We start from the raw sequence: 12,139 nt of genomic DNA, 5'->3' as shown, positions 1-12,139 counted from the left end.
AAATATGATCTCTAAACTGAATGTTTTGCACAATAAAAATTTGCGTTCTGGAGGGGGGAATACAAATTTAGCATTATGTCAGTGTTTCTAAAATTGGGATGACGGCCTAAACAATTTTGTTTGTTTCTTTGTGTGTGGGGTTTTTTTGTTTGTTTTGGTTTGGTTTTTGGTTTGTTTTTTAAAAAAGAAAGAAAGTAACAAGCTTCCAGACACACATAGCGAACTTGTTTATTTGGAGGTAAGTCAAGGAACTTCTTAGTTCCTTCAGTTTATCCCAATACACATGTGGCTGTGCTTTTGAAAAACAGTTTTGTGGTAATGAGGGGAGTAGTCTGATCTTGGCTTTTGAATTTTCTGAAGTTTGTGTTAGTATTTCTAATTTCAATGTGAGTTTCTCATACAAGGAACTGTATCTTTTCTGGCAGCATAGCCCTTGACATTATTCAACAATGCACATCTTTGGTTCTATAAATGTAAACCTTTTGGTTAGGACATATATCGTGCTAGAAGTTTAAAGTGCCCACCTATGCTGATGAATAAATTGGCATGAGTTTTGTTAAATTTATGTGGTGACAGGTAAAGGACCAGTTAGTATGCCAATCATAGTATGTATCCAAATGATGCTGTACAGCTCTGTTGCTACAGTGCCTGAGTAAACACAGGGAAAGGTAGAAATGTTTTGTGATAGTGGGTTTAAAAGGATGTGATTGTCTACTTTATACAATTGTGGGTTGTTTTTTTTTTTAATGTTTTGTTGAAGTAGGAATGAGGCTGGGATTTTCATAACGTTATATATAGGTTGTGGTTAAGGACAATTAAACAGCTATATTATATTTAAGAAACTATCTGTTTTCATGGTTATTACTTTTCGTTACTCATCTTGGGTCTTATGTATGAAAAATATACAGACTGTGCAAACAAATAGAGTAAGCAAATAAAGCATATAAAATAAAGGCTTTGTGTTAGACAACTAAACAGGATTGGTAGAACTTAGTTGAAAGAACTTAGTGTTGTCCATTCCTGTGGATTTATTTTTCTCCCTACCTTCTCAGACCAATGTCAACGCTCTAAAAAACCATTCCTCTCACGCTGTGCAATGAATTTTGTATTTGTATGTATTATATGTAAAATGTCTGAGATATATAATTTTGGAGCGTATCAACATACAGGTGGCTTTGATGGCTTTTATAGAACTGGGGTGTATACTAATAAATTCTAGCAAAAAAAAAAAAAAAAGAATGTTTGCTCAGGTGGGCCAGCGCTGAGTGCTTAAAAAACTGCTTTACCCTTGTCTTTCAGATTCTTATTTAAGCATCCTTCTCTACAGTGTCGTTTGGGCACTTCAAACCTCTGTTTTCTTTGTTCTCTCCCTCTTCTTTAATCTTGTTTTAATAATGCACAGCCCAGAATAACGAACTGCCCATTACGAAGTTACCATCTTAAGTTGTAGCACTGTTGAAAGGCTTCAAGTCGGTGTGCTTTAGTCAAACTTTTTTATGTCCCCTCACCTTTTTCTTATTTTTTAAAAATGTCTTAAATTAGTAGTTATGGCTTGAGGCACCATCATAGGGCAAGTTATACATAATATGAGTGGTGTTAATGCATCTGTCTGTCCCCCCACCCCTTATTTCTCCCATTTAAAGCTGCCCCACTGTTGCTGTATGCAAACCGGCGTGATCTGCGACTGGTGGATGCTGCAAACGGGAAGGAGAACGCGACGGTGATTGTGGGTGGCTTAGAGGATGCAGCAGCAGTGGACTTCGTGTTTGTAAAGGGGTTGATATACTGGAGTGATGTAAGTGAAGAAGCCATTAAACGAACACAATTCAATAAATCTGGGAGTGTACAAAATGTGGTCATTTCTGGACTTCTGTCACCTGATGGTCTGGCATGTGACTGGCTGGGAGAGAAATTATACTGGACAGATTCTGAAACAAATCGGATTGAAGTTTCTAATTTAGATGGATCACTAAGAAAAGTTTTGTTTTGGCAAGAATTGGATCAACCCAGAGCAATTGCCTTAGATCCTGCAAGAGGGTAAGTCTTTTTTTAAAACAAAATAATTACAAATCTACTATTTCTTGTTTGTTGAATGATTTTAAATAAGCAATGGTGCTATTATTGAAGTTATCCTAAGCCATTTTGCATTATTTGCTTCTTTTTCTATTAGTGTGATTTGAAAACAATTAGCACTTGTGAAATTGCATTCATATTGGTTTGTGAACAGCTAGGAATCATCAGACATTTAAAAAAAACTACTAGAAACTTAATATTGGCAGTAGTGCAGAAGATTAATAGAAAGGGAGAAGTTCTAATGTAAAATCCAAGATAATCTGCTTGGAAGGCTGTCAGCTGCCTGTGAACAGGCTTGTCCCTCTGCAGTGTCAAGTAGCAGAATTTTGTTGAGCTTTGTTCGTTGTTGATGTTTATGCTTTATTGAAACAGAAGAAGAAATGAGAGAAATCAATACACTGTATTAATAACAATTTAAGGCATGTTTTAGCACTTAACCAGAAAATTTACAGAAGGGTTCTTCTCCCCACCCTTTAGGGAAGTTTCGTTTTAAAAAGTGTTTTTGGCTTAGCCCATTCTAGAACAGGTCTAATTCTTCTCAACTCTCATTTCACTCCCTGGATGTGACTTAACAGTATAATCGTATTATTCTGTTCTTGGGACAAAGCTGTGGTTGCCAGAAATGCTAAATTCAGTGGTGCTTTTGGTGATGTTACATAAATGGCTAGCTTGAGGTTACCCTGGAGATAGTAATCTGTGATAAAGTGACTGGTCTCCCGAAGTGAAAAACTAGTGGAATATCCTTGGCGCTGTGTAATCATTTGAAAGTTTTTTTTATGTGTAGTATAGATCTTATTTATACTATCTTGTTTTCCTGAACAAGCAAGAAAATTATTCTATTGTACTGCCATTTCACATATTTTTGGGGGGTCAGCTTTTTTGGGGGAGAAAGCAATGCGTTCTTTCTTTGGAAGGATGAGGGCTGTTTCGGCTTCTTGCAGCTTTCTTACATTATAATTTGTTGAACTTGTGTGTTTGGGTCTTGTCCTCAAAAAGAAGAAAGTCTTTGTAAAACATGGCTTCTTTCCTGAACTTCATAGAAATACCGTATCTTTAATATTTTCTTCCACAGTTTCAATAGGTCTTTGACGATATATAAAGAGAAAAGATGTTTCTTTTGCATTACTTATTTCCAGCGTTGGAAATAACAAAAGGATAGATTTGTGCTTTTCCCATCTCTTTACAACTTATAAATTGGAGCCAATGACAGCATTAGTTTTATTTGATTAGATTCTAAAACCATTTAAGAATGCAAGAAAAGATGTAACCCTCATGTCCCTTCCACCCACCACCCCAAAACTGAGAGAGAAAAGGGAAGAAAAACACAATCAAAGTGTTTTTGATTTGCCTGGTAGCCAGAAAGACACAGATTCTTGTTAGTTAGGAATAACACACTGTTGTCAAGCCAGTTGGTCTTCTTTAGAAGAGTATTTGTATTTTCTGAATATGTACAGTAATCTGCTCAGTGATCAAAACTAGATGATTGGGTACTCTTGCACTCTTTCATAACACTTTATACAAAGAGGAAACTACAAGAAGAAAAATGAAATAGATCAAAGGTAAAGTGAACTCATAACTTTTTCCATACTGATGATCTGTTAAAGCAGTAGATGTAAACACTTCAATATGCCTAGATTTAAAACAAAATGACTCAAAAAACCCAAACACCAATCTCCCCTTCCCCAAAACAAACAAAACCCCCAACCAAAACAAAAAACCTCTCCAACAACTGTAATGGAATGACAATTTGTTTTTTCTTCTAAATCTTTGTAGCGGTCCCTTTCTAAGTTGTTAAATGGAGGGTGTGTTTTAGGAAGGTAATACAGTAATATATCAATTTTCTGTCTTACCATATTGCAGTTGCAAAAGTTGCAGTTCTCTTATGCAGTTCTATGACAGAAAACCTTTCAGCTTTTAATAAGTCTGTTTAAATTTCAGAACTTCCTCCAAAGCTTGAAACATAGATAGGATGGTGGCACCAACACAGAGATATAAATAAAAAAAAATAATTTAAAAAGTCCCCAAACTGTTCTTGTATGCATGCTTCTTTCACTAATATTTACATGTTTTAGCCCTGTAAATGTCTTCTGGTTTCACACTGTTGTATGGCAGACAGTGGTAGGAATGAGTCATAAAAGGATCTAAGAACAGTTAATCAAATCTGAAACTTAGAAAAGCAAAACCCCTCTCATTTGCCTGCAGTCTAATCCATCTACTGTTTTGCTCAGTTGATAGTTATTCCAGATGCAGTTTCATAAATTCTTGCAATTCATGAAAAAAAGGCAAATTAGCAGCAAAATTTACACTAAGGTCACCATTACCCACAGGTTCAATTTTTCATTAAAGTTTATTTGTCAAATGTAGTTGATGTAAAGTAGGATACATCAAGTATTTAATGATCGAGTTGATTTAAGCACCAAACTACTAATTTGTGCTTGTGCGTACATGTGTATTTATTATATATATCTATCTTACTGAAAACATGAGAATGCCTACTTTGAAACTAAATGTTAAGAACAGTGTAAGTTAGCACAAATATGTAGTCATGAACAATGCATTTTTTTGGCAGTGTCCCATGTAGAAAAAAATTAAATGTTTCACCAACACTCTGGTGTTGCTAAAAACTCTGGTGTTTTTAGCAACCTGTCTGTTGCAGGATAGTCAGCAGTTGTTCTCTGAAGGTCACTAATCCGTGCTGTTGTGATAGTTTGGAGGAATGTGATTGGACTTTCAGAGCATGTTACAGCAACAGTAGTGGCAATTAAAGAATAACTGGTTTGGGTAGCCTTTGCTACTACTGCCAAAACCATCTGTTAATTGTATGTGAGGTAATATGTATAACTGAAATACTGGAGTAGAAGTTAGACTTGGTTCCGATGTCTGTTATCATAATGAGAAATGCAGTACATTTACTAATGGAAAATATTTCTCAGTTGGTAACCGAGACACAGCAGCCAAGTCTAATTTTTACTCTGGTATTTTTGTCTAGGAAGCCATCAGAATCTAAAATGTCTAGATTCCTTACTGGCTATCTCCTATGAACATTTTAGGTTTGAGCTTCTCATTTCTCACATTCATACAGTACCACTCACTTTACTTTTTTCTATTTTAATTTTCTCGATACTCAATAAAATAGTGTGTGTGTGCCAGGAGAGAGAAGGGACCTTAGATGAAGAGGAAGGAAATGGGGTGCTTGTTGAGCCTTCTTTTGAAGTGAGCCTGGGGGGTTTCAGGGCGGTTTCGGGAAGGCTTCTTGGTCCTAGTCATCCTTTCTGGAACTGTTTATTCCTGACCTGTGTTAAACAGGAGACCCTCTTAAGATCAGCATCTGGGAATAACGTATACTCTTGACAGTTGAACATTGACTTTTTGCCAGGGGAAGACCAGGTGTTAGACCCTGAAGTGCAGGAGAGCACCAGATTTAGGAACTGCTCACATGAAAGTAGAGCAAGTGGAAGAGAAGTTTTTCTGCTTCAGCACTCCAGATGAAGGAAAAAAAAAAAAAAGGCCTATCTATTCAGATTCTTGAGCAAGTGCTGCTTGAAAATGCAGTATTGTGTGTCTGTACTGCCATTTTCTTGGGGTTTTTTTTGTACAGCCCTTTTGCCCTCAGGGAAAAGACTTCATTATCATTGTTACAGTTCCCCAAAAATTACCGTTTAGACAAGTTGATCAGCCTTCTTCATAACAAGCACTATCAAAATGAACTTGCTTTTCTCACTTCTAGATGTATTGTTCACCACAAAGGGAATTTTAAGTGCCTCCTAGAAGTGCTGACTAATTGCTTACTTTTCAGGACGTGTTTTAAATCAAGTGACTCTACAGAGTTACCTTAATTGTTAAACTCTTGTAAAGCTTTTGGGTTGTAAAGGTTTTCAGTTAATGAATAGAATTAGAGTACAAAGAGCTACAACACTTTTTATGACAGCTGAAGTTGATTTCTGGATGAAGTACTTTGCATGTTGGGGAAGATCTTCAGATTGAACACATACCTCTCCCCCAGCAGACTTTTTTTTTTCATGCAAAACCTTTGTAGGGAATACATATACTTTCTTTCTTTATGGACCTACTTCTTTTGTTTGTTTGACAGTCAGAAACTTGCATCTCAGCATGCCAAGCACAAAAGCAATTGTAGTACAGGCCTTATATCTGCACATCACAACAGAAGATTCATAGGAACTGGTAGTATTTGTTGCTGAGAGGTAGATGTTATACAACAATATAAGGAAAGGAAAATGGACAGTTCTAATAACAGTTACAGTATCTTTAATTTGGGGAAAAACATTTTAAAAATGAAAAAAAAATCAGAATTTCTTTGTAAATTCACCCATTCAGTGAAGGGGTTTTTGTTTGCATGTAGGTTAGTATTACATAAAATGCCACCTTAGATGTAAATTCCCAAAATAATGCAAATAACTGAAGGCTTTACTACGTAGTTTCTCTTGTTTGATGCCACCTTTCCCTTGAGGAGATTGCTTATAGCTGAAAATCTTTCTGCTGCTCCTCTGCTGATACTAACATTTTTTACAGGCAGCAGATTAGTGCATTCAGCTATCATTTGCTGTGTACCCTGGCCTGTGCAGTAAGGAGTTAATTTTGAGATTTTATAGGTGACTTATATGCAAGTGTTAAAACTGATATGAAATCTGCAGACTGCTGTAGTGTTGGCACATAGATTTGTAAGGTTTATTTAATCTTTCTTCACCTAAGGAGGTGAACAACATCAGAAGATGTTGGTTGCAAATACATCACTAAATTCTGGTAACAGCTAGTGTATTAAACAAACTGAAAGGTTTGGGTTTTTTGTGACTTAATGAAGCGAACACAAAAGATTGCAGTAGTCTTGCACAGGTTGTCCTGCTGACACTGCATCAGGAGTGGCCTGCCTTGGCTCTTGAGCTGCATGTAGCTATTGGAAGATCTAAAATGCAGCACCAGTGTTGCTAGTAGCTGGATGATCTTAGCACAGGGACTGTTGGGTCACCTGAATCGCTAGGCATGGAAGACTACAAATCAATGAAGATTGGGAAGGCCAGGATTATACTGAATGACACAAAACCCAGAAGCATGCAAAGCAGCACTTCATCCTGCAAGAAGCTAGCATGGCATCTCAAATGTACTTGCTACCTTCTGGCCCAGAACTATTATAACTGCCTCTGCTTCTGGTTGGGGTTTGGCTCTTGGTCCTAGGAAGATCTTTGTGGCTTCTGGGAACAAGATCAGACACTATTCACTTACTGTAATAGCATTGAATATTAACTCTACGTTTTTGGGTTTGTTTTGTTTTAATCTCATTGACAGTCTGTTCATTTTGAAAGGTTCTTTCACAAAACTTTGCAAGGTTTGTCTGAAATTTGTCCTGTATGGTTCATGTGATGCTGGTTTCCAGTCCAATGCTAGAATATTTCCATGTGGCTAGATGCTAAAATTGTAAAGGTGTCATTGCACAGCTCAAAATGTTAATTTCTTTCTCCTCCTCTCTTTTGCCTTGTCTGAAGGAGGAGGTGAAGGAAGGTAACCAGAAACCCGCATATTTAAAACAGAGTGAAGGCTTGCAGAGGTGACCTCTCTTGTAAATCTTGCTGTGCTGGTTTTAGATGTTACTGCCATTGACTGCCTATCCTCACCGTACTGCCAGAGGTTGCCAGGAACTCAGAGGAATGTATTCAGTAATATATTTTTTTTTAATTTACAGGCATTTAACCTAGTTTTCTCTTTGTGGAAGGAGATGGGAAAGATTTGGCTTCTTAGAAATCAAACTAGAGTGCACAGATTTTATTTGTGCAGAAGAAACATTTTTCTTATAGGCTCAGACATCGTAAAGTTGTAGATGCTTTTAGCTGTAGGCAAGTTTGAAAGTAGCCTTTCATCCCGACGTCCTTTGTTCAGTGCTTGGGCTAGAAAACAAGAGTGTGAACTAGATCAGTTGAGGGCTGTGCTTTTCCTTCTGCCTACTTCCCTGTGAATAAGCTGGTAGCGTCTTGAAACACTGTAGAGTTTGTCAAAACACTAAGTTCATTGGCTTTCTTTTGCTTTGTGTGTCTTCAGTTTCAGACTTGTTCTGGTGAGGCATGTGAATATGGTATGTTAAATGATAGTCTGTTGGCAATTTAAGGTAACATTCTAGAGGATGATTTGGCCTGTCCCTTAATGCGTACCTTAGTGCTGCAGTCATAAGGGTAATAAGAATTAGTAAACTTTATGCCACTTGCTGTTGAGTATCAATGTATACTTCAGGCATTTCCATGCAGTGTTTGTTTAATAAGTTAAAACTAGGTATTTAAACTGAGATAGTAATTTCTGGTTTGTGTGAATAACCTCTGGTGATGAGTCTTTGGACATGCTTCTCTTTATCTGCATTTTCAGTCATTGCAATTATAACTTAGCATCTAAGTCTAGACTATGAAGACCTGTTGTATTAAAAAAAAAAATTGTGAACAAACAAGTTTTCACTAACAACATTTTGAATGAGGCTTTAGGCTGAGTGAACACAAGGAAAATGATTTTTAAAATCATGATTTTAGACTTCTGGTAAGCATTACTAGCTAGATGTTAATTAAAAAATGTTTGTTCACACACTTTTAAAAATTAAAATAATCCTAAGACAACTTTTAATAACTATTAACAGGAACTCAAAGGGGCCGTATTCATTTACAGCAGAGAGTTATAATTTCATATATTGTTGGTTCTGCATTCTTGCTTGAGAAGTTCAAAGTAGCATTACTGTTAAGGAAGCAGAATGGCTTTAAAGGAATGTCCGTGCTATTTCTGGGGAAGGTACCAAACAAATAATCCTCCTCTCTCCCCAGATGTAACTTAAATAACTTGGTGGTGTTTGTGAGGGAATTATTGCTTCAGGGTCCATGACATCTAATAAGACTTGTAGGAGAGAGCTTTCAATTGCTCACTAAAACCATTGCATCTGACTCAGCTTAATAATTGCAAATTGCTGCAAGAAATCATTTTTATACTTGATCTTAGGGAAAAGTTTTGTTTGTAATCTCTTTACTATTTCAAGGCAGGATATTTTAGAGGGCATTTTTTGGAAATGATGATGAGCCTTACAGACAACGTGTGTTAAAGCAGATCTGCAGCAGAAGAAATTTCTTGTCAATATTACCTTTTAGCGAATACAGCTCATTGCAGTGTGGTTTAAACTTTCTTTGTTCATCCTGTGACCATCCCTTCCCTTTGTAAATAAGCTTCACTGTCACAAACACTCTGCTATAAGCAGAGATTATACTCTCAGTTCTTGCTGAGATGTATCAGCCAACACGTTGTACGCCCCAAAAGTGCCTTTGCAGCAGAAATGTATAATGTAGACTCAGCCTGATTCGCAGTTGATAAGAGGAATGTGGTAGCGTCTGGCCTTATTGTTAACGAGTCTGCTTGTTCATGGGCTTGTGGAGTGTGCAGATGGAGGAATGCTGGGGGGAAAAATCTTTTGTTTTCTTCATTTAAAATCAACATAGGGTTGGTTGGTTGTGAGTTGGGTTCCCCCCCTCAGTGTTTTGGGGAGCGACTGAAATGTGTCCACTTTAGAGTTTAAAGTTTGGTCCAAACTTTACACCAAAGGTTTTGATCTGCATTGTAGAAAATGGAGCAGAAGGTCACCTTTGTTTCTCTGGATGAAGTTGATTGTTGGATTTATGTTGTTGACAAAAAAGATTGATTTATGGCTCATTTCTTGAAGAAAGCTGATAAATTCACTTGCTAGCATGATTTGAAACAGACTGATAATATTCTTTAAATAAACTATGGATTGAGTTTGTTTAAAAAATGAAAATCATAGCACTTAGCTGTGTGAAAGTTCGGCGTGATTAACAAAGAAAAAAGTCTATAGAAGCATCATCTTTATTTGGTTGCATTCCTGGAAAAAATACGACTATCCCTGTGGTGAATGAGTGTATTTCAGTACTGTCCTCTCTGTAGAGTCATCAGATAAAATGTCACGGGATAATACATTGTACTGAGGATGTCAAGCAAATCCAGCTTTTGCAGTGGAGCGAGTAAGATTGAAGGACATACCAGGGACATAAATTTTGAGGTGGCCTAGTAAAATATCTAAATAAATGTTTCTAGAACTTGTGCAGTGACCCCAGGACAGGAGAAGATGGTTCATGTTACAGTCAGCATGCCAGAGCTGTTAGTTGGGCCTGTATTTGAAGCGGTATCGTTCTACTGTTTCAGGATCTGTGTATTAAAGACCTGAAAATGGGCTGAGCAAAGCAAAAGTTAATACTTTGGATTTCTGCTCAATGCTTGGAGAATTACTTCTTTAAACTCTTTGTTGTATTACTGTAGTCTCTCTGTCGAGTTTCTGGTCCATCTTCCAGGGTGTTTTTAAAACATCTGGCCCAGTTGTGGGTGTTTCATAATAAAATAAAACAATAGAAAAACCTAAGGTTGTCTGTGGGACCGGAGTCACTTCAGATGGACCAGTGATGCTGTTCCACAGTAATAGTGTAGATTTTAAATTGTGTGCTTTAAACGCATATGTGTGGGTGAGAATGTATATGTAATATGTATTTGTGGTGTCTGTGTCTTGTTAGTTGCATCGTATACTTGAAACATGCTAATTGTGTTGTACCATAAAACCTAAAAACCAAACCAATCAACCCCCAAAACATTCTCTTCCCCCCCCCCCCCAAAAAAAAAAAAAAAAGAAAAAAGAACAACAATAACCCAAACTGCCATAAATGTGGAAACATTTTTTTCTTTGGACTGATTAGTAGAAATATAAAGAATAGCAACACTATTCTGTACCTTAATGCTTCAATTAGAATCCTTCTAACACCATTCTCTTCAACCAACAACAACAACAACAAAACCATCCATTCTGGTCCTCTCTCTTACCCCCGGCCTTATTTCTTTCCCCAGGGTTGTTTAACACATACTTTACATCTTCATTTCTCATGGGAACTTTGTCATTTCTCACTTCTACATCTTAATTCCACGTTTCAGCATAAAGTATTACTTCTATTAAGTTTTCTCTGTCACTTCAAGCAAGAAGTGGTAAAGATAGATCATGCAACTAAGAGCACTGTTAAATCGGACAGCTTTTTTTCTAAATGAATCTATATAAGTGTGAAATTTATTTTTTTTATTTAGGGGATAAGTATTAGCTCTGCTGTAGCAGGTTGTTTAAAATTATCCTAAAAATAAAGAAAGCTGTCTTGCAAATTAAGCTTGCATGATTCTTTTGCTGTGTATTGTAATGACGCATATAAATATCTTCAGTTCTCAAGTAGAAGATTCTTTTACTATAAATGCATTTATTTGTTGTAGAATAAAACTGTATCTTATATCATTGTCTAACTTTTAGGTTAAACTGGCAAACTTCTGAGTAAGCTGAAATAAAAGATGCTATTTTGGTATTTCTTTTTTATTTTCAGCATGCATTTTTCTTGTATACATTTTAAAAAAATCTTTCTGTGAAGTACGTGTTTAGATCTAGATACACGCATGGTTAGTCTGAGGTAAAAATTAAAGGGGGGAGGGGGAGGAATTGCTCAAGAGGTACATGTGGTTTGTAAGGTAGCAGGCTCCAGTAGGTCTCAATTTGTGAGAAGATCTTGGAAGAACGCTTTCAGATGTGTGAAACAAAAATCGCCTGTTTCTTACAGTAACCACTTGAAATATGCTGGTGCTTGAGCAGTTGGTAACAATCCGGAATTGTCTGTTTTTATTGTCTGTGTGTATGTTGGTAAACTGGTGCTTCACCAGATCATGAGATCTCATATAAATGTTCTGTTAACTGTATAAAGTACAGGTTGTGTGTTGATAGTACTGTGCTTTCCTGATTAAATAATTTGTTGTTCTATTGCGATAGCCTGACGTGCTATTTTAAATAGTATTTATAATGTGTTTATTGTGGCCAGAAGTGATGGCTGGAGGTTCTGACTGAGAATTTCTGTTGGTCCCTAGATATGCATAAAAGTAGTTGCTTGAATGAGGAGAAGGATTGCTGGATGTGGTGTTCAAGCCAGCACTCGTCGTTGAGCTGGCAGGCGCAGAATGTCTTGGCTAAGTAGTCAATAATGAAACCAGAGATTTATTTTAGTAA

The 12,139-nt window shown here is 36.7% G+C and overlaps 1 protein-coding gene across 3 annotated transcripts in view; it reads left to right on the top strand.

The window, feature by feature from the left end:
* Window positions 1–1,651: 1,651 nt before the first annotated feature.
* The window catches only part of LRP6 (low density lipoprotein receptor-related protein 6), a 105,579-nt gene continuing 95,091 nt past the window's right edge, over window positions 1,652–12,139 (top strand). For all 3 annotated transcript variants that reach the window (XM_009879731.1, XM_009879729.1, XM_009879730.1), the window contains exon 1: window positions 1,652–2,037. The gene's annotated coding sequence lies outside the window, so the exon portion shown is untranslated. The remainder of the gene's footprint in view (window positions 2,038–12,139) is intronic.

This window comes from Charadrius vociferus, unplaced genomic scaffold (assembly GCF_000708025.1).
Source record: "Charadrius vociferus isolate BGI_N301 unplaced genomic scaffold, ASM70802v2 scaffold90, whole genome shotgun sequence".
NCBI lineage: Eukaryota > Metazoa > Chordata > Aves > Charadriiformes > Charadriidae > Charadrius > Charadrius vociferus.
The sequence above is the reverse complement of the archived record's forward strand: the minus strand, read 5'-3'. Positions and strand labels throughout refer to the sequence as shown.